The sequence below is a fragment of the Equus caballus genome, chromosome 17, assembly GCF_041296265.1.
Source record: "Equus caballus isolate H_3958 breed thoroughbred chromosome 17, TB-T2T, whole genome shotgun sequence".
NCBI lineage: Eukaryota > Metazoa > Chordata > Mammalia > Perissodactyla > Equidae > Equus > Equus caballus.
The window spans coordinates 92,061,421-92,084,842 of record NC_091700.1 but is presented as its reverse complement, the minus strand read 5'-3'; the positions used below and the strand labels follow the sequence as shown (position 1 = coordinate 92,084,842).

Sequence of the window (23,422 nt, the reverse complement as noted above, 5' to 3'; positions counted from 1 at the left end):
TGCAAGACAACCTGAATGAAACCCAATCAGAGAAAAAAAGGCAATGGAATGAGATCCATTGTGGTTCCAGATGTTGGAGAGTCTATATTTTAAAATAAATAGTTACTATTTTCAAGAAGATCACAAATAAAATTGATATTTTCATCGAAAAACTGGACAATCTAAAAATAATGAAAATTCCAGAAGTAAAAGCTACAATAAGTGAAATTAGAAAGATATGAAGCAGTTTAGCACCAGAATAAATACAGCTGAATGAAAAGGAAATAGGTGAACTGATAGATAGAGAAGAAGAAAAGATTCACAATAGACAATGGAGAAAATATTATAGAAAATATACACGAGAATAGGCAACTTAGAAGTCACAATGAAAGGCCTAAAGTGTATGCAATTTGTGTTTGAGGAAAAAATGGGATAGAAGTAATATTTGTAAAGATAATGGCTGACAGTTTGTCAACACTGAGGAAAGATATTGAACAACATATTTAAAAATAATATGAAGCCCAAGTAAGATAAATAAAAAGGAAAGTGTATGTAAGCATTTCAAGTAAAATGCTGACAACCAAAGAGAAAATATTAAAATCAGCTAGATAGGGGAGAAAAGGCAAATTACTTTCAAAAAAGCAACAATAAGATATATAGCTAATTTCTCAACAAACACAATGGAATTCAGAAGAAAATAGAGTCACAGCTTCAAAGTGCTGAAAGTAAATGACTGCTAGAATAAAATATCCTGCAAGAATGGAGATGAAAATCAAAACTAAAAGAATTTTTTCTTGAAGGCTCTCATTAAAAGTAAAATGTTGTGTTGTTTTCAGGTAGAAAGAAAATTATCCCAGACGAAAGCTCAGAAATACAAAAAATAATGAAGAGGAACAAAATATTAAGTATTTGGATGACTCTAATGAATATTGACTATCAGATGAAAATAACTGTGTTTTTTTTACTAAGATAGAGAAATATAAACTTCGCAACATCAATAGCATACGACAGGAAGGGTTACTTGCACTATCTGGGGAAGAACAAAAGTAACAATAAAATTGGGTTTGATAATTCAGGGTACATATCGTCATTTCTAATGCAACCACTAAAATAAAAATAGTAACAATGGGTAAAACTCCCAACTTAACATGCAAAGGAAATGTAATAAAAGAAAATAATAAATCCAAAATAAGACTAGAAAGAAAGAAAAGAGACTATCAAGCATGTATTCAAATAGAAAGCATTTAGTATAATTAAATTTTAAACCCAAATATATAATAAATCACAATAAATGTAAGAGAAAGGAATTTTTGGAATAAATGAAACAAAATGAAACTCTAAGTTGCTACAAGAAAGACATTTTAAATATAAGGAAATAAAGATTTACAAATAAAAGGATACAAAAAGATAAACCATGCAAGCACGAACAAGAAAAAATTTATTGTAGTCATACTAATAACTGATAAAATTTACTTTATGAGAAAAAAGCATTACCAGAGATAGAAACATTTGTAATAATAAAAGTTTCAAGTCATTAAGAAGACATAATTCAAAATTTCTATAATTTAATAATTTGCCTCAAAATACATAAAACCAAAATTGACAGAACTTTAAGAAGATTTAAGTATATTCATAATTATCATAGGATATTTTAACATACCTCTCTCTGTAATTAATTGAACAAGCAGGCAAAAAAATAGTGGAAATACAGAAGATTTGAGAAGCATGATTAATAGACCTGATTTAAATAACACTGTACTCAAAACTGCAGGATACACATTCTCATCAAGGGCATGAACATGGAGCATATGTGGAGGCATAAAACAAATCTCAACAAATTTCGAAGGATTAAAATGAAACAAAATATGCTCTTTAATCACAATTCAAGCAAGAATTTTTAAAAAGATAGCTAGGAAACTATATACATTTGGCAATTAACAATATGTACTTCTAAATAAACCTTATATCAAAGAAGAAATTAAAATGAAAAGCAGAAAATATTTTTAGTTAATCAATATTAAAAACACAACCTGTCAAAACTTGTGGAATGTAATTAAAGCAATTCAGAGTGAAAATGCATCTACTAAAAGAGAATAAAATCATACAATCTAGTTATAGATCCATCTAAAGAGATGAGGAAATAGAGAAGTAAAATGGAGAACCTGACAAAAAATTTACAAAATATGAAAATTGCAGCCACTTTTATTCTTGCTTCATAGAATATTTGGAGTGCTTCTTTAAGTATTTAAAACAATTCACTAGTGAGGGGCCAGCCCCGTGGCCGAGTGATTAAGTTCGTGAGCTCCACTTGGGCAGCCCAGGGTTTTGCCAGTTTGAATTCTGGGCACAGACATGGCACTGCTCATCAGGCCATGCTGAGGAGGTGTCCCACATGCCACAACTAGAAGGACCCACAACTAAAAATGCACAGTTATGTACCTGGGGTGCTTTGGAGAGAAAAAGGAAAAATAAAATCTTTAAAAAATAATAATCATCATAATAATAGTTCATCAGTGAAACCATTTGGGCCTGGAGTTTTCTCTGTGAGATATTTGAATTACAAATTTAATTTATTTGATAGGTATAGAACTATTCATATTTTATATTTTTTCTTGAGTTAGTTTTGATAAATAATGTGATTTAAGGATGTGCCAATTTCATCTATGTTGTCTAATTTATTGGCATAAATGTTTTCATAATATTTCACCATTATCCCTTTAATGTCTACAGGATGAGTAGTGATATTGCCTCTTTCTTTGCTGATGTTTATTATTGAGGCTTTTTTACTTGATCAGACATTCTAGCTGTTTATCAATTTTGTTTATCTCTTAAAAGAACCAATTTAGTTTTCTCCATTGTTTTATTCTCTTTCATAAATATCTTGTTTATTAGTATTATTATTATTTACAGTATTTCTTCTTTATTATCTTCTTAAGATTAAAACTTAGATCATTGATGTTAAACCTTTCCTCTTTAATGTAAGTGTTTGAGGTTATTAACTTTCCACTGCTTTTGCTGCATTCTACCTTTTGATATTGTGGGATTCCTTTTTTATTTTTTTTTGAGGAAGACTGGCCCAGAGCTGACATCTGTTGCCAATCCTCTCCTTTTTTTTTCCTCCGTAAAGCGCCAGCACATAGTTGTATATCCTAGTTGCAAGTCATTCTAGCTCTTAGATATGGGATGGTGCCACAGCATTACTTAACGAGTGGTGCGTAAGTCCGCGCCCAGGATCTGAACCAGTGAACACTGGACTGCCAAAGCAAAGTGTGCAAAATTAACCACTTGGCTGTGGGGCTGGCCCCTGATATTGTGTATTTTTAATTGCATGAATTTCAAAATATTTTTTCACTCTCTCCTGTGGTTTCTTCTTTGACCCATAGGTTATTTAGAATGTTTTTTAATTTCCAAATATTTGGAATTTTTCTAGCTGTCTTATCAGGATTTATTTATAATTAATTCTCTTGTGGTTAGAGAACATACTATAAAAGATTCGTTCTCCTGAAATTTGTTGACACATTTTTTGTCCTGTTATGTGACCTATCTTAGCGAATGTTCTGGGTCCACTTGAAAAAAGTGTGTATTCTATTCTTATTAGGTATAGTATTCTAAAAATGTCAATTAGGTGAATATAGCGGATAATATTGTTAAAATCTCATACATCCTCACTTAATTTTTGGCTACATGTTCTATCAATTACTGGGAAAGATGTTAAGAATTACCGAGTGTACTTCTGGATTTCCTCCTTTAGTTCTATTTTTGTTTTAGATATTTTGAAATCATTAGGTGCATACATGTTCGAGATTGCTACATCTCATGGATGAATGCAATCTTTATAATTATGAAATATTTCCTTTATTGGTAGCATTGCTCCTTTCCTTGAGTTTAGTTTAAATGATAGTAATAGAGCCACATCAGCTTCCTTATGCTTATTAGTCATATATCTTCCATCCTTTTACTTTCACCAATCTATGTTTTTGTATTATAGACTGAATGTTTGCATCCCCCTAAAATTCATATGTTGAACCCCTGACCCCCAGTATGACAGTATTTAAGTTTAGATGAGGTAATTAAGTTTAGATGAAGTCATGAGGGTGGGGTCCTAATGATAAGATTAGTGCCCTATAAGAAAAGGAAGAAACATGAAAGCACTCTCTCTCTCTCCGTGAGCACACACTGAAGAAAGCCTATGCACACACACAGTATTTAAGCCACCAGGGTGTGGAATTTTGTTACAGCAGCCCAAACAAACTAAGATACTTTGTATTCAAACTACATCTTTTGTACATGGCACATACTGCATAAAATCTCAAACTACACTGAGATTGGTCAAAGTTTAATTTTTTAAAAAATAAGGAAGTTCCAGTTTTCTTTTACACCACTTTTTAAGTGTTGGTATATACTACACAAACAGAAAAGTGCATTAAAAATATACTGTCCATTGAGGTGTCAAGTTGTGACCTGTAGCGACTGCAGTGTCCTAGGAAGGACTTGGGGGACCCAGGAGCCCTAGAAATGGTCACCTCCAAGTCCTGGCCACCGTGAATAATGCAGCAGTGAACATGGGGTGCACGTATCTTGATGCATTTGTCTTTTCAAGTTCCCGGGATAAACACCCAGCAGTGGACCAGCTGGCTCACCTGAGGACCGAAGAGCCTGTTTTCCAGTGTGTCCTGGCCTGAGCCACCTTCGTCTGTACTTGCTCCTTCTTGAAACTAATCAGGGATTCCCTGTGCACACCTGCAACAAGTCGTCTTGCAGAAGCTGCGGGAAGAGCAGAGTCAGCCCAAAGTTAGCTTTCAATGCAAACGAGCGAGAAAGGACAGATTCCAGCCCGGCGGGTAAAGGTTCAGCATCGCGTGTCCAGTGCTTGAGTGCTTCCTGGTGGCTGTGCCGCAGCTTCTCTCAGCGTTTTACCTGTACTTGTCATGGGGGTCGTAGGAAGGACTCGGGGGACCCAGGAGCCCTAGAAATGGACTCAGTGGCCGTTGAGGACGTGGCTGTGAACTTCACCCCAGAGGAGTGGGCTTTACTGGATCCTTCACAGATGAGACTCTACAGAGATGTGACGTGGGAAACCTTCAGGCACCTGGCCTCAGTAGAAAGCATATGGTAGGGAGAGTCTGTGAAAGCAAAGAGGGTAGTCAGTGTGGAGAAAACGTCAGCCTTCTTCCAAATCTCAGTCTGAACAAGAAAACTACAGGAGCTAAACCATGGGGATGCAGTGCATGTGGAAGAGTCTTCACACATCATTCATTGCTTAAAACGCACATTAGATGTCACACTGAACATACAACATATGAGTATCAAAAATATGGAGAGAAGCCACATCAATGTAAGGAATGTGGGAAAGCCTTCACTTACCTCACTTTAGTTCAATCACGTGAAAGAACTCATACTGGAGAGAAACCCTATGAATGTAAACAACGCAGTAAAGCATTCACTTGTTCCAGTTATCTTCAAGTACATGAAAGAATTCATACGGGAGAGAAACAGTATGGATGTAAGAAGTGCAGTAAAGCATTCACTTCGTCCAGTTATCTTCAAATACATGAAAGAACTCATACTGGAGAGAAGCCCTTTAAATGTAAAATATGTGGTAAAGCCTTCATTTCTACCATTTGTCTCTCAAGGCATGGAAGAACTCACACTGGAGGGAAACCCTACAAATGTAAAAAATGCGGTAAAGCTTTCACTTGTTCCAGTTCTCTTCAAAGACATGGAAGAATTCATACTGGAGAGAAACCCTATGAATGTAAAAGATGCAGTAAAGCATTCACTTTTTCCATGTCTCTTAGACTCCATGGAAGAACTCACACTGGAGAGAAACCCTTTGAATGTAAAATATGTGGCAAAGCCTTCGGTTATACTGCTTTCAAAACATGAAAGAAGTCACACAGCAGTGAAACCCCATGAATGTAAAATATGCAATAAAGTCTTCACTGCTTCCAGTTATCTTCAAATACATGAAAGAACTCACACTGGAGAGAAACCCTTTGAATGTAAACAGTGCAGTAAAGCATTCACGTTTTCCAAGTCTCTTGGAGTCCGTGAAAGAACTCACACTGGAGAGAAACCCTATGAATGTAAAATATGCAATAAAGTCTTCACTGCTTCCAGTTCTCTTCAGGTCCATGAAAGAAATCACAGTGGAGAGAAAACCTCATGAATGTCAGGAAAGTGAGACAGGCTTTACTTCTCGTGCAACCTTTTGATGATGTGCACACTAGAGGAAATACCACGTAGATATAAACAATTTGGGAAAGACTTTTGTCATCCCAGTTCTTCCTGAAGTCATGAAAGGACTCACTTGATAAAAACGTCTTGAATGTAAACAGCATGAGAAATTCTTCAATTGGCCTACATCCTTCTATGTGAAACTCCCACCAAAAAGAAATGTAAATCTAAGTCATGTGAAAAAGCTTCATGGAAATTAATTTGTATATGAGGTTGTGGAAAACTTTCAACATGACAGAGTTTTTATATAAGTAATAAATAGATTGTGTTTATCAAGCCTCTTTCCTAAAGTGCAACATTGGACTGTGGATTTCTATTAATTACTGCAGATACGAATATTGAGTTGAGATGATTCTGCTAGTCATCCTTCATAAATAGTAAATAAGATTCATAGGTAGTGCATTTCCCTGAAATCAGTTAATAATATTTTATCTTTAGTTTTTTTTAATAATGTTTTAATCATTCTGTGTTAGGGGGCTATTGAAAAGAGACAGTTTCTATTTGTTGTGATTTTCTTACTGGCCTTGTATTACACTTCCTGGATGAGCCTCATTCATTGTATATATTGTACATTTTCTAGAGAAAGTTCCCTTTGGTGGGTTGTGGGTTGAGGAGCCTGTTTTTATTTTCTGTACTATTAAACAGTTGGAAAAAAAAATATATATATATATATACTGTCCATTGAACAACAAAAACTGATTGTTTAGAAGTGACATCAGTATCATGGCAGAGTGAGCTTGCCCAGGACTCTCTCCCCTCCAACATACAAAAAAAGAGCAACCATATTCCAACAGAAAATGCCCCAAGAGTACAGGAATCTGTGGAGAGTCACGGCAGCCACAAGACAGAGGGCGGAGAGGCTGGAACCCCTCTCAGAGGAGCTGGAATGGGGTAAGAGAGAACTTTGCTCCCTCCCAAAAAGACTGGGATCGCTGCCACAGGAGGCTCTGTGAGGGAAGAAGTGGGGGAGTGTCATGCATCTGCAGGATCACCCAGGACTCCCTAGGGCCCTTGCAGCCTAGAGGAAAGGCCTCTAACGGGGCAAAAGCTTTCACACAAGGTGACCTCATCAAGCCAAGACCCCAGGGGACCAGATAGTGAGAGCTGATTGGGAAACCAGGGACTACATGCAGGAGAAAGCGCACCCCTCACCACCATGCCGCACCGCTCCATCTTGGCTGAAGGCAGAGGGCACAGAATATGCAGCTCTTGACTCCCATCTATTGGTGATAGGCTGTAACTGCAACTGAATAATAGCACAATGGGAAAACCCCGCTCTTCCAGCATGAGGTAGTTCATCAAAACTCCAGACCAGAGAGAAAACAATAAATATGCATAATTCTGTCCTGAGGACTCAGAAACAACTAAACCAAATGACAGTGAATTCAGAATAGCTATCGTCAAAAAACTCAATGAGGTAAAAGAGAATATAGAGAGACAATTTAAAGAGTTCAGGAGCTACCTCACAAAAGAGATTGAAACTATAAAAAGAATCAATCAGAAGTACTAGAGATGAGAGACACAATGGAAGAGATCAAACAAAATATGGATTCCCTGAATGCTCGTGTGGATACCATAGAAGAGCAAATCAGCATAATCTAAGATAGACATGTTGAATTGCTCCAGACAGAGGAGGAGAGAAAACTGAGACTAAAAAGAAATGAAGAAAGTCTCCGAGAAATATCCAACTCAATGAGGAAATGCAACATAAGAATTACAGGTATCCCAGAAGGTGAAGAGAAGGAGAATGGAGCAGAAAGCGTGCTCAAAGAAATAATAGCAGAGAACTTCCCAAATCTAGGGAATGAGAGGGAAATGTGTGTGGAGGAAGCTTTCAGATCTCCTAGATTTGTCAATGTAAAAAGACCTACTGCAAGGCAGATAGCAGTAAAACTGGCAAAAAGGAATGACTAAGAAAGAATACTCAGGGCAGCAAGCAGAAGAAAATAACCTACAAAGGAAGCCCTATTGGACTTTCAGCAGATTTCTTTGCAGAAACCTTACAAGCTAGGAATATGAATGACATATTCAAAACTTTAAAAGATGAAAATCTCCAGCCGAGAATACTCTATCCAGCAAAAATATCCTTCAGATACGAGGGAGAAATTAAATCTTTTCTAGACAAACAAAAGCTAAGGGACTTTATAGCCATGAGACCCCCCTCTACAAGAAATCCTCAAGAAGGCCCTCATACCGAAAAAAGAAAAAAAGAGAGAAAGGGGTCACAAAACACAGAGTAAGGAGACAGATAAAATCAGAATAAGATAGCAAATATTCAACTGTAACATTAGGCTAAAGGGAAGGAAAACAACAAAAACAAAGACAATCTTGTCACTTTAACCACAAACTCACAACACAAGTTGGAATAAGATATGAGAATAATAACTTAGGAGGGGAGGAGGAAAGGGGCTGAATCAGTTTGAACTAAGGAAATAAGAGGCCATCAGAAAATGGACTATGCTATGGACGAGATTCTGAATACAAACTTCAGGGTAGCCGCTAAACTAAAAAGCAAAACACAGACACAAAGAATACATAAGGAAAAACTAAGAAACACAGCATAAAAAACTGCAGAATGCGATGGGTAGAGCAAAACACACAGGATGAGAAATAAAGGAATTGCAGGAAAATCAGAAAACAAGTGATATAGTGACAGCATTAAGCCCTCATACATCAATAATCACCCTCAATGTAAATGGATTGAACTCTCCGACATTAAGACACAGAGTGGCAAGATGAATCAAACAACAATCTCCAACAATTTGCTGCCTCCAGGAAACACATCTCAGCTCCAATGACAAATACAGGCTCAGAATGAAGGGTTGGAAGACAATACTCCAAGCTAATGGCAAACAAAAGAAAGCAGGTGACACAATATTTATATCAGACAAAGTAGATTTCAAGATAAGACAGGTAAAGAGAGACCGAGAGGGGCAATATATAATGATCAAAGGGACACTACATTAAGAAGAAATAACGCTTATAAATATTTATGCACCCAACACAAGAGCACCAAAGTTCATAAAGCAACTATTAACAAACCTAAAAGAAGTTATCCAAAATAACACAGTAATAGTAGGGGACCTCCACACCCCACTCACATCATTGGACAGATCATCTAGACAGAAAATCAACAAGGAAACAGTGGAATTAAATGAAAAGCTAAAACAGTTGGACTTAATAGACATATATAGAACACTCCATCCAAAAACAGCAGAATGCACATTCTTCTCAAGTGTACATGGAACATTCTCAAGGATAAACCATATGTTGGGAAACAGGCAAGCCTCCATAAATTTTAAAAATTTGAAATAATAACAAGCATCTTCTCCAATCATAATGCGATAAAGCTAGAAATTAATTACAAGATAAAAGCCGAGAAAGGGACAAAGATGTGGAGACTAAACAATATGCTATTGAACAAGCAATGGATCATTGAAGAAATTAAAGAGGAAATCAAAAAATATCCGGAGACAAATGAAAATGATAACATGCCATACCAACTCATATGGGATACAGCAACAGCTGTATTAAGAGGGAAATTCATCACAATACAGGCACACCTTATCAAACAAGAAAAATTTCAAATAAGCAATCTCAAATTACACCTTACTGAATTAGAAAAAGAAGAATAAACAAAGTCCAAAGTCAGCAGGAGAGAAATAATAAAAATCAGAGCAGAAATGCTATTGGGAAAAAAAGCCAGTAGAAAGGATCAATGAAACAAAGAGCTGGTTCTTTGAGAAGATAAATAAAATTGACAAACCCCTAGCCAGACTTACAAAGGAAAAAAGAGAGAAACCTCAAATAAACAAAATCAGAAATGAAAGCAGAGAAATAACAACAGACTCCACAGAAATGCAATGGATTATAAGATAATACTATGAAAAACTATACGCCAACAAAATGGATAACCTAGAGGAAATGGATAAATTCTTAGACTCCTACAACCTCCCGAAGCTGAAGAAGAAGCAGACAATCTGAAGAGACCAATCACAAGGAAAATGATTGAAACAGCAATCAAAAACATCCCAAAGAATAAAACCCCAGGACCAGATGGCTTTCCTGGAGAATTCTACCCAACTTTCAGAGAAGATTTAATACTTATCCTTTTCAAGCTATTCCAAACAATTAGGGAGGATGGAACTCTTCCTAACACATTCTATGAGGTCAACATCACTCTCATACCAAAGTCTGACAAGGACAGCACAAAAAAGGAGAACTACAGGCCAATATTGCTGATGAACATAGACGCAAAAATCCTCAACAAAATATTGGCAACTCTAATTCAGCAATTCATCCAAAGGATCATACATCACGATCAAGTGGGATTCATCCCAGGGACACAGGGATGGTTCAACATCCACAAATCAATCAACGTGATACACCACATCAACAATTGAGGAATAAAAACCACATGATGATCTCAATAGATGCAGAGAAAGCATTTGACAAGATCCAACATACGTTTATGATAAAAACTCTTAACAAAACGGGGATAGAAGGAAATTACCTCAACATAATAAAGGCAATATATGACAAACCCACAGCCAACACCATAATCGATAGGCAAAAACTGAGCACCATCCCCCTGAGAACAGTAATGAGACAAGGATACCCACTATCACCACTCTTATACAACATAGTACTGGAGGTTTTGGCCAGAGCAGTTAGGCAAGAGAAAGGAATAAAAGGAACCCAAATAGGGAATGAAGTAGTGAAACTCTCACTGTTTGCAGACAACATGATTTATATATAGAAAACCCCAAAGAATCCATTGGAAAACTATTAGAAATAATCAACAACTACAGCAAAGTTGCAGGGTATAAAATCAACTTACATAAATCAGCAGCATTTCTATACTCTAATAACAAACTAAGAGAAAACGAACTCAAGAACACAATACCATTCACAATCTCAACAAAAAGAAATAAAATACCTTGGGGTAAATTTAACCGAGGAAGTGAAAGACCTATACAATGTAAACCACAAGACTTTCCTGAAAGAAATGGATGACAATGTAAAGAGATGGAAAGACATTCCATGCACATAGACTGGATGAATAAACATAGTTAAAATGTCCATACTACCTAAAGCAATATTCAGACTCAATGCAGTCCCAATCAGAATCCCAATGACATTCTTCACAGAAATTGAACAAAGAATCCTAAGATTCATATGGGGCAACAAAAAACCCTGAATTGCTAAAGCAATCCTGAGAAAAAAGAAGAAAGCTGGAGACGTCACAATCCCCGACTTCAAAACATACTACAAAGCCATAGTAATCAAAACAGCATGGTACTGGTACAAAAAGAGGTGCACAGATCAATGGAACAGAATTGAAAGTTCAGAAATAAAACCACACATCTATGGACAGCTAATCTTTGACAAAGGAGCATGCAATGGAGAAAAGAAATTATCTTCAACAAATGGTGCTGGGAAAACTGGACAGCCACATGTAAAAGAATGAAAATTGACCATTCTTTTTCAGCATTCACTAACATAAACTGAAAATGGATCAAAGACCTAAAGGTCTTCTTATGAAACCATAAGGCTTCTAGAAGAAAATATAGGCAGTACACTCTTTGACATTAGTATTAAAAGGATCTTTTCAGATACCGTGTCTTCTCAGACAAGGGAAACAATAGAAAGAATAAACAAATGGGACTTCATCAGACTAAAGAGCTTCTGCAAGGCAAAGGGAAACAAGATTGAAACAAAAAACACCCCACCAATTGGGGAAAAATATTTGCAAGTCATATATCTGACAAAGGGTTAATCTCCATAATATATAAAGAACTCACACAACTCAACAACAAAAAATCAAAAACCCAATCAAAAAATGGGCAGGGGACATGAACAGACATTTCTCCAAAGAAGATATACAGATGGCCAATAGGCACGTGAAAAGATGCTCATCATCACAGATCATCAGGGAAATGCAAATCAAAACTACACTAAGATATCACCTTACACCCATTAGAATGGCAAAAATAACCAAAACAAAAAGTAACAAATGTTGGAAAGGTTGTGGAGAAAAAGGAACCCTCATACCCTGCCGGTGGGAATGCAAACTGGTACAGTATGGAGATTTCTCAAAAAATTAAAAATAGAAACACCATATGACCCAGCCATCCCACTACTGGGTATCTATCCAAAGAACTTGAAATCAGCAACTCCGAAAGTTCCCATGCACCCCTATGTTCATTGCAGCATTATTTACAATAGTCAAGATGTGGAAGCAACCTAAGTGTCCGTCAACTGATGACTGGATAAAGAAGATATGGTATATATATATATATACACACACACACACACACACACACACACACACACACAATGGAATACTACACAGCCATAAAAAAGGATAAAATCGTCCCATTCACAACAACATGGATGGACCTTGAGGGTATTATGTTAAGTGAAATAAGCCAGATAGAGAAAGACAATCTCTGTATGACTCCACTCATATGTGGAAGTTAAACATGTAGACAAAGAAAACAGAATAGTGGTTACCAGGGGAAAGGGGGGTGGGGGGCGGGCACAAAGGATGAAGTGGTGTACCTACAACACGACTAACAAACAATAATGTACAACTGAAATTTCACAAGGTTGTTAACTATCATAATCTCAATAAAAAGTTAAAAAATATATATATATACTGTCCATTGATTTTTCCACAAAGTGAGGATTTATTTAACCACTACTCAGGTTAAGAAAGGAAACATCGCCAGCACCCCAGGAGCCCTCTTGTGGACCCTTCCAAGCACCACGCCCTTCCTCTCTGCAAAGTTGACCTGATTTTCAAGGTAATCCCTTGCTTGTCTTTAAAACCTTGCCACGTAAGCATATCTCCCTGAAGACCAGAGTCTAGTTGTTCCTCCTTTTGCATTTTAAATAAAAGAAATGATGGACAACCGGTTTTTGTAATGGCAGAGTGGCTCAGGGTGAATTCATCCTCCTGCAGATGTCAATTATAAATTCTGGGGAAAACATTAAAAAGAACTGTTCGAAGGTCTTGAATTACTACCAAAGGCAGGAAGAAATCAAAAAGGATTTGAACCTTGATAAAAGAGAACCACTCTGTGTGAAACCTATGATTACAAAGCTTTTCCCTGAAGGAAGCCATCCATCCATGCCGCATGGTATGGTGAAATTGAAACAAAAAGTCAGGGGCCAGCCCCGTGGTTCAGGGTTACGTTCACACGTTCCGCTTCGGCGACCCTAAGTTCTCCAATTCGGATCCCGGGTGTAGACATGGCACCACTTGGCAAGCCATGCTGTGGTCGGCATCCCATGTATAAAGTAGAGGAAGATGGGCACGGATGTTAGCTCAGGGCCAGGCTTCCTCAGCAAAAAGAGGAGGATTGGCAGCAGCTGTTAGCTCAGGGCTATTCTTCCTCAAAAAAAAACAAAAAAAAAACCAAAAAGTCATACAGATTTGTGATCCCAGAGAATAGAGTTTGAGATTGCCAGAGAATCTAAAAATTAAGGGAGAAATCCTAATAAGAAGGAAGATATAGGGAGTGCTCCCCAATTCTTCCTATAATCACCCCCCAAATCTTTGGATGACCCCTGTGCTCATGTTCAGGGAAGACTTCAAGGGGAAAAGCAGAAAACAAGAGCTGAAAGTCTGAAAGAACTGCCCACTACAGAAGAAACAACTTTGCATTTGAGTTCTTCCAGATTAGAGGGGTTTTGTAAATACCTCAGGTTTCCATCAAAATCAAAGCAGGGCTACGCTTCAGGAATAAAATTGATGTCTCGGGACCGAGAGTCCAGCCATAAGACTAGACTAAGCGCAAAACCAAGAGGCTCACCCTTGCAAAGTGAGAAACCCGTACAAGTTGCACGTAATAAGTCAGTAATTTAAGTGCCTGCTGGGTCAATAAACAACACTTTTCAAAGACTCCATAACTAGGGCTCCTGCAATGTATAACAGACAATACACAGTATGCATGTAAGACGTGAGGAAACAGGAAAATGTGACTCATAGCCAAGAGAAAATGTAATGAGGTCTAGAAACAGATCTCAAAATGTAACATTTTGGTTCAAAAAATAAAGTCCAGCATTCTCCCCAGCCCCCTCCCCCAGAAAACCATTGTTTCTTGGGAAACAAAGAAGTTGAGATACATAACTAAAAGCTAAGAATTTCAACGTGTAGTATTAAAGATAAGGAAAAGAAGACTCTAGATTCTGTTGCAGCAGGGTTCCTAAACCTGTTCTCAACCACCATCCATTCTTATTCCCATAAGGAGGAGGCAATGTCCTAAAACTGGTACCTAATATTCTGAAATAAGGAAGCAAGCAAGCTCAAGTGATATCTTTATATTTTTTATATCCAGATTCTTTTCTAATCAGGAGAAAGAGGTGGATGTGAGGATATGAACCACATGGGCCTGTGTCAATGTGTTTATTTTAAGTACAATTGAACTGGGGAACAACTCAAAGTTAAAGGATAGACTATGCCTTCCTCAAGAGGTGCAACACATTCTGGCAAGGATATTTAGCAAAATCTGGAAAGGAAACAGAACCCAGGTATTTTAATGCATCACTTCCCCCAAGTCCTCCTGTACCTTAAGGATCACAAAACCTTTAACAATACTAACTCAAAAACTCTCTCTCAGAGAATTAAAGAAAAATATGCCAGATAAAGTATCTAAAGGTAAATAAAAAATCAGCAAAATTACATGAGAGGAAATATAAGATATGGACTCCTGAAGATTCATACTCAAACATGAGTAAAATATGAAGAAATGGCATATTAAAGATACAAATGTGAGAGGATTGGAGGAAAGAAGAAAGAAGTGAAAGGAAAGTATAAAGAGAGAAAGAAAAAGGAAGGAAAGGAGAAGAACAGTACATGCAAGACACAGATGAAGAACCGATTCTGGAAGAAAATCGAACTCAAGGAACAGAATGAAATTCCGTGTGAGCACTTCCCACTTTAGAATAACTAAAAACAAATTCAATAAAATAAAATTTAACAGACTAAAAATACAGAATTAGGTGAAAATGGATATTGCAGAACTGAGGAAACGATTTGAAGACAAAAATATATCACTTCCGTGGTAAAAAAATAATTCGGAAATGACAAGGAATCAAGCAGATACATAAAAGACTTGAGATAATCGCTATAAATGAAACAGAAGGAGGAAAAGATATTTTTAAAATTATAGAATAGATAACAGAAATGAGGGCCAATACAGTTAATCCAAATTAAATTTTGATTTTTTTCTTAAATATAAAAGCTAAAATATGAAACAAGGTAAGTACACAGAGATAAAATATAAGAAAATTTTCTTGACATAAGAGGAATATTTGAGTCTAAACATGAAGAGTATATAGTGTTCCAAGATATGTCAATATAGTATGACCAACCCAGAGATATGTTCTGATTAGATTTCTGAACTTCAAAGGCAAAGAATAAATTCTTCAAGTTTTCAGATAGAAAAAAAAAATTACTGCTTATACAGAGGAAAAAAATAAGCCAGTCTCAGACTTCCCCACAGCAACATTTAGTGCCAGAACACAATATAGTAATGGCATAAAGGTCTGAGGAAATAACGTAAAATAAGAATATTTTAGTATTTAAATATTTAATAAAATAAGAAAATTTAGTAAATTACCTTATTTAATAAAATAAGAATAAGAAACAACCCAGTCAAGTCGTTATTCCAATAGGAAGGCAAAAAGATAGACGTTCCCAAACAGGAACCATAGGGAATGTAAACACCATGAGCCTTTCTAGATAAAGCTAATCAATGCAACACACACAGTTAAAAAGAAAAATCAAAATCAAAAAAAACATAAAAGAAGAACTCAAAAATAGAGAAGTCATCTGTGGTGAATTAAAATAGGCCACAATTTTTTTGTCATTCTTCTCAGTGAAAGGTGGACTTTTTTCCTCTGCCTGGAATCTACAGTAGAAACAGCACTGTGGCAGTTCCAGACCTAGGCTTTAAGAGAACCGGCAACTTTTGGGATGCTCTCTCAGAACCCAAGCACCATGCCGTGAGAAGTCGTAGCCATGCAGAGAGGCAACCTGTAATTGCTCCAGTCAATAGCCCCAGCTGAGCTTCCAGCCAACAGCCAGCATCAACTGCCCGCACACGAGTGAGCTACCTTATATGTTCTAGTCAACCATGGAATCATGGGCAATAATATCATGGTTATTGTTTTAAATCACTAAGCTTTGGTACTTTGTTCCACAGCATTAGGAAACTAAAACACTAATATAGAAAGATTGATAGTAAACACTAAATCCATTTTAAAAGACTAAACAGGGGCCGTCCGGTGGCACAGCAGTTAAATGCACACATTTCACTTTGGTGGCCCAGGGTTCGCTGCTTCGGATCCTGGGTGCGGACATGGCACCACTTGGCAAGCCATGCTGTGGTAGGCGTCCCACATATAAAGTGGAGGAAGATGGGCACAGATGTTAGCTCAGGCCTAATCTTCCTCAAAAAAAAAAAAAAAAGACTAAACATCTGTGAAAATTATAGTTATGAAGCAGAATGTAAATATTATAATGATTGCAATGAGAAAAAGAATATCATAACTAATAATGGCTCCCATTTCACCTTGAGCATAAGCCAAAGTCCTTACAATGGCCTGTAGGACTCTACTTGATTGGCCTTTCTGTCCTGTAAACATCTGTCCTCTTCCATTAGTCTCCTCTTGACTCTCTCCACTCCAGCCATGCTGTCCTCCTCGCTGATTCTAGAACTTCCAGGCATGCCCTTCGGGATTTAGTCTAGCTTTCCAGTGCCTAGAATGGTTATCCCAGATATCTGACTCCACCCACCTCTTCTCTGCAATCTTGCCTTCATGATGAGTTATTTAAGAATACAACCTTCTCTCACTCCCACACCTGGCACTCCTGCTCCTACTTACTCATTATTTGTCTGTTTTTATTTATTGAGTTATTCTCATGTTTTCCTTATCTTTATTTATTTTCTGTCTCCCCCTGAATATACTATAAACTCCACAAAGCAAGAATCCATTTTAGTGTCCATTGTATTTACTGATGAGTCCCAAACACCTAGAACACTTCCTGGCCCATAGTTGGTTCTCACCATATGTGAATTAATACAATTTAGAAGCTGGAAGTCAGGCAGGGAAGAAATGTGGCAATGTCGATTTTCTTATCTTTTTTTGCCAAGGAGGAAACACTGCATGAAATTCAATAGCACTTGTAAATGCATCTCACATCTTATGCTTTCCATAGAAGCCTCTCTATATCTATCTGAAGTTCTATAATTCCTTTGATATTTTTCTGTCAAACTCATATGAAATAATTTTAATACATCTAATTTTTACAAGAGTTCACATACATGGTCCCATTTTTGTAAGCTTATCTCTTTCTACGCAGACAGAAAGACCTTACCCTTCCCTCCATTTATCTGCATAGGAACACATCTGGATTGACCCTCACTTCACATAACACAGGAATTTCTAGGGGCTGATATTTGGATTTTTTTTACTTCCTTCTTTGAACTTCTTTGCATTAATTGAATTTTTATAATAAATATTTATCAGTTATAAAAATTATAAAGTTAAATTTAAAAGATAAATTACTGCTTAGTGAGGTGTCTCTCCCTAAATAACCCAAAAGTAGCTCGTATTCAACATATATCCAAAAAAAAAGGAAAAAATGACTCACCTTATCCTTTTTATCCCAAGCTTGTTTTCTTCAGCTTCATCAAGGATAAGTCATGCTTATCAAATTGCAACTTGAAATTTAAATCTATCTTTGATTCCTTCTGTCTTAACAAGGCACCTAGTTATCAAATGCTCTTTGTTTCTAGTTTTAATCAGTGTCTCAAATCCATTTCTGTTTCTCAATTCCATTGCCGTGATCAAAAGCCCTATACAGAAAGAAGTCCCGATTCCTTCCCACATCACTCAGATGTTGGAGAGTCTGTCCTTCAGCCTGTCCTACCTCAGTCGCTATATCTTCCCAGCCTCAATACCCACCTTCCTTTCTTAAAATCCCAGACAACTGCCCTATTTTTAGACTTCCCTGTATTTCACTGATTTTGTTTTCTTCTCTCTCAGTGTTTAACAAAGCTCCCTCTGAAAAGCCAAACCTGTTTCAGAAGTATGGAGGAAAACAAGGAAAGATTGTCTGTCCACTTTTTTGTCTTAGTTTTCCCCAACCTAGAAGATTGAAAGGAGGTAGAGTACGCGGAGATGGTGAAGAGATGGTGAAGGTGATACTCAGAAGGAGCCAAAGGGAGAATTAAATCTGAAAAAGAAGGCACAACTAAAGAGCACATTCCAGTGTGGCTTCATCCATTCGATCAGCCTTCCCTGCCTCTTGGAAAGGTCTGTTACCAGAAACCCATTGTTCTGGTTTGGGAAGGTACATGTTTTATGAGAGAGGTTATTACCCTGAACTTTGTTTTCCAAAGTAGCATTGACCATGGGCCTCCTTACATGAGTGACATACAATTGGTATGCAGTGGCCAAGCCCCTGATCCCCTCAGAGGTCCTGCCATCTTTCAAATTTAGCATCATTTTGAGAGCATTTACTTCATTAAGAGTTGTGTTAGTTTGTTAGGCTGCCACAACAAAATACTACAGACTAGGCAGCTTAAACAACAGAAATTTATTTTCTCACAGTTCAAGAGGGTAGAAGTCCAAGATCAAGGTGTAGGTAGGTTTGGTTTCTTCTGAGACCTCTCTCCTTGGCTTGCAGACAGCCATCCCCTTTCTGTGTCCTCATATGGTCTTTGAACTCCTGGTATCTCTCATTGTGTTCCAATTTCTTCTTCTTATAAGAGCACCAATCAGATTGGATCAGTACCCACCTGAATGACCTCATTTTAAGTTAATCACTTCTTTAAAGACCTTATCTCTGAATATGATTGCCTTATGAGGTACAGGGATTAGGGTTTCAACATATTCACTGGAGGAGGAGAGGAGACATGCATCAGCCCCATCCAGGGGCAATTCCTATAAACTCACAGGAAACGTATCTGATTGGCTTGAAAATTACAGCAGATAAGCAACTGTTTTTCCTAGGTTGTATTACGTAACAAAAGCCCCCCAGGTATCAGTGGTTTATAACATCAAGGTTTACCTCTTTATATATAGTGGCTGTAGTCAGCTGTTGCTCTGCTCCATGCATTTTACTCATTCAAGGAACAGATAAAGGAGCAACTCTTACCTAGGACTTGCCATTCCCATGGCAAAGGGAAAAGGGGGGAAAATGTGGTGTAAACACACAATGACTCTCAAGAGTTTCTGCTTGGAAGTTCCATGTACATCACTATCAACTAACATTTACTTGATCAAAGCAATGCACGTGCCTTTGACACCCAAGCTTAACAATGGGGTACCTCCTTCAAGAGGGAAGTGCCGCAAGTCAATTTCAACAGGCGTGGCTGTGTAATCCCATCACAAAGGACTAGGAAGCAATTAACTGAGAGCAAAAATACAATCTACCACAAAGTATGTCAAGGATTCCTAGAATGTACTGTTCATCAAGAATCTAAATGCAAAGTCAAAAATGTAAGGAATGAAAGTTTTATCAAGTTCACAAGAGACAACAGGAGATACTGGCAAAATGCATGACTCACTTTTCCACTTTAAGATTATGAGTTATAAATGAACCAAAAAGAACACAAGCATTGACTCTATAAGGAGGATTTGCTTGAAGGTTTACTAGAATTGAGTAACCAAAAAGTCCTTTACTAAAGGTTCGCAGAGATTAGTGTTCTTAGACATTTAGAAAATGTTTGATTGACAACAACAAAATTACTAAGCTATGGGATGGTTAACAGAACCAATCCTTGTTAAACGATGAGACTGAAATATCCACCTCCCTACCTCCCTCCGGGTCCTTCTCCCCTCCAGACCCCCACTTCTACCTCCCACTTTATTCTCCCACCTCATCATCTCCAGTCTTATCTTCCTTTCTCTTGCCTTGTCTAGGCAGGGACGTGTATCTCTCCCCAGTCTGTTTTTACCAGAACAGAGTGGGTCTTTTTTTTAACTTTATATTGAGGTATGGCATCTTTGCAACCTCTTTCAGTCTCCACTCTCTCGCACTCCAAAGGTAATGGCCATCCTGACTTCCAACACCATACATTAGTTTGGCCTGTTTTTGTATCTGCTCTTGTGTGTCTGGCTTCTTTCACTCAGCATTAGCTTTGTCGTGGTCGATCATTCATCCTAACCAATGTATAGAATTATGTTGTGTGAATAGATCACAATATATTCACCCATTCTACTCGTGATGGACATTTGGATAGGTCCCAGGTTGGAGATATTATGAGTGGGGCTCCTATGAACATTCTAGTTCACATCTTTTGGGGAACTCCATTTATGGACTTATTTAGATCTATACCTAGGACTGGAATGTCTGATCATAGGGCATGAGTATATTTAGCTTTAATAGTTTTCAAAAGTGGTTGTACCATCCTCCAGACTTCTAAGAAGCCTTAGCATTCATTCATAAAAGCCTTAACAGTTGGCACAAAAGAATTCCCAAAAGAAGCAGACCTAGTACTCAGATCTCCTGATTCCAAGTCCAGCAGTTTTTACATGCGGTGGATTCCAAACCCACCACACTACTTTCCTCTCCGCGGTACTCTGCTGCCATTTTCCTTTAATGCCACTCAGATGAATGCGCAGCTAGTCGTTCACAGGCTCTTCTCCCCAGGGTATTTTTGCCTCAAAGAGGGTCAGTGGAGACTCCAAATAATAACTCTCATTGTGGGACTTTCAGGTTCTTTAACAATTCAGTCCACAGGAAAGAATGGGATAAAGGAGAGAGGGAGATCATTTCAGTCAGAGGGAACTGTTCACAGAATCACTCAAATCGCAAATGACTGTTGATCTGAAGACAGCCGTCCCTGACTAAACACAATAAGAAGTAGAAAGCTGGCTTTCATCATGTGAACTTTAGGGCAAACACCTTAGAAAGCTATTAAACCCTCACTTCTCCAAAGTGGTACACCGGACCAAAGGGAAGCCTGAGCAGTCGAATTAACCCACAACCCACTGTGTCTCCACTCAGGAGCCAGGAGCAGGAATCTGCTGCTGATTTCCTGAAGATCGCCTGTACCTAAGCCCAGGGCCTCGAGAAACTGAGCAGAAGAGATTGAGAAAGATGACAATGGAAATCAAGCCCCAACCTCCTGACGGCGCACTCAGGTGCGCATCTGTTCCCCGATTCTGTGTTGTAATTAACGAGGGTGGTTTTTACATATTTAGATATTTTTCATTTATCCTGGTCTGATGCCTGAATTTGAATGCAGCTGAAGTTAAGGGTATTAATTAATTGTGAATCACTCCAATACTTGAATATAAGTCCTCTCGAGCCTAATGTGCAAATTTATGTAAAAACAATGTGAAAATTAGAAATGCATTGGCACATTTTTTTAACCAGAACCGTAGCACTTTGTCTAGTCAAACAGACTGCTCATTTGCAAGTTGTCTATATGCAAAGCATTCTGCCCCTGGGAGCCTCAAATCTCCTTAGCAGTTGTGTCATCTGAAATTTGAGAAGAGCTTTGTTCTGAACCTGCTTTCTGCTCTCTTCACTTTCTCCTCTCTGCTTCCAGCAGTGTGGACAAAAGGCTCAGTACAATTTTCACCTGGCAACCCCAAGCATGGCCAGAACATGAAACCCAGCCTGGGAAAAGTCCGAATCACCCCCCCTAACCTGCAGCCCTCAACTTTCCCATAGCAGACCAGACCCGGTGAGGTAAAAAGAGGCTCTCAGGTATCATTTGGGGTTAAAGCAGAGCAGCTGCTTTGAAAGCCGATCAACACGGCGTTCGAGGCAGACTCAGGATTCTGCAGGTCTGCACTCAGCCTCACCCAGGCCTAGGGAGAAGAGCCAGTGCTGACAGGTGCCAAGGTGCAGCAGCAGGGGGAGTATTCGGCTTATCTGCCCTTGTCTGGCTGGCGTTTGAGCCAAGAAGTGGGCCAGAGGTCAGGAGATGCGTGGAAGGGGCCAGCAGGGCAAGGCCAAGTCATTCCACGCCCAAGAGTCAGAGGGGAGCCCCTATGGGGATTACCCAGCTAATCATTTCACTGTGGGAGTGAGAAGGGTGATAGAAGAGACAGGAAGATCTCCCAGGAACTGGCAGGCAGCCAGGGAGAGCTGATGGCAGCCCACCCTACAAGGAAAGGCAGGCGGTGGAGGTGACAGCTGACGAGGAGCACTCCTGGGATGGGAGCTGCACCAGCGGTGGGTGGGTGTGAATCATTATCACCTCGAAGGAGATGGCTCAGGGTTTTTCCAGCAGCTCAGTTCCAGGTTAAAGGGACATCAGCCCTAGGCCCCCAGCAGTTGGGACAATTGGCTCAACTGACTGCTGTGCTTGGTGGCCCACTCCACTGCCCACAGCTCGTATTTCCTCAAGTTATGAAAAAGGTTAATTTTCCGTACTGAGTTGCTCTGGAGATGCTGCTTTCAATTGTGACCAGTAACTTCGGTTTTTACCAGCTTGGGTACAATTGTTGACATCCTGACATTGGTATTCTAAAACCTTGATACTCCAGCATCATCACTATCAATTCCGAGCCTGTCAGAAACGCAGACATCTAGGGCCCACTCCAGACTTGCAGAATCAGAATCTGCATTTTAACAAGCGCTCCAGGGGATTCAGGTGCACGCTGAGTTTTGAGAAGCTGTGTTCTAAGGTATTTCTCTAAATCTCCGCCAAGCCAAACTGAGTTTCAGTATTTCCAGTTAGCAGCTGAGTAACTTTGAATAAAGCACTTCGTTTCCTTGACCCTCAAGTCCTCATCTGTGAAATGGGATACTAGTCCTACTTAATTTAAGATGACTAAATTGAACAATAAATTAGAATTTATCCTATAAATTGTGAATCATGATCAAAATATTCAGTTTTTTTTTTTTTTTGAAGATTGGCACCTGAGCTAACAACTGTTGCCAATCTTCTTTTTTCCCTTCTTCTCCTCAAAGCCCTCCAATACATAATTGCATATTCTAGTTGCAGGTCCTTCTGGGTGTGCTCCATGGGACGCCACCTGAGCATGGCCTGATGAGTGGTACCATGTCCGTGCCCAGGATCCAAACCAGTGGAACCCTGCGCCGCCAAAGCGGAGCGCATGAACTCAACCACTGGCCACGGGACCAGCCCCTTCAGTTCTATTCTTATGCTGCATCTGGACTCAATAATTGGATTATAACCTTCTGAGAACAGGAACAATCTCTCCTCTA

General features: G+C 38.5%; 1 pseudogene; it reads left to right on the top strand.

Moving 5' to 3' along the window:
• Positions 1-4,900: 4,900 nt before the first annotated feature.
• On the top strand, positions 4,901-6,224 carry LOC138918475 (zinc finger protein 709 pseudogene; annotated as a pseudogene).
• Positions 6,225-23,422: the final 17,198 nt, after the last annotated feature.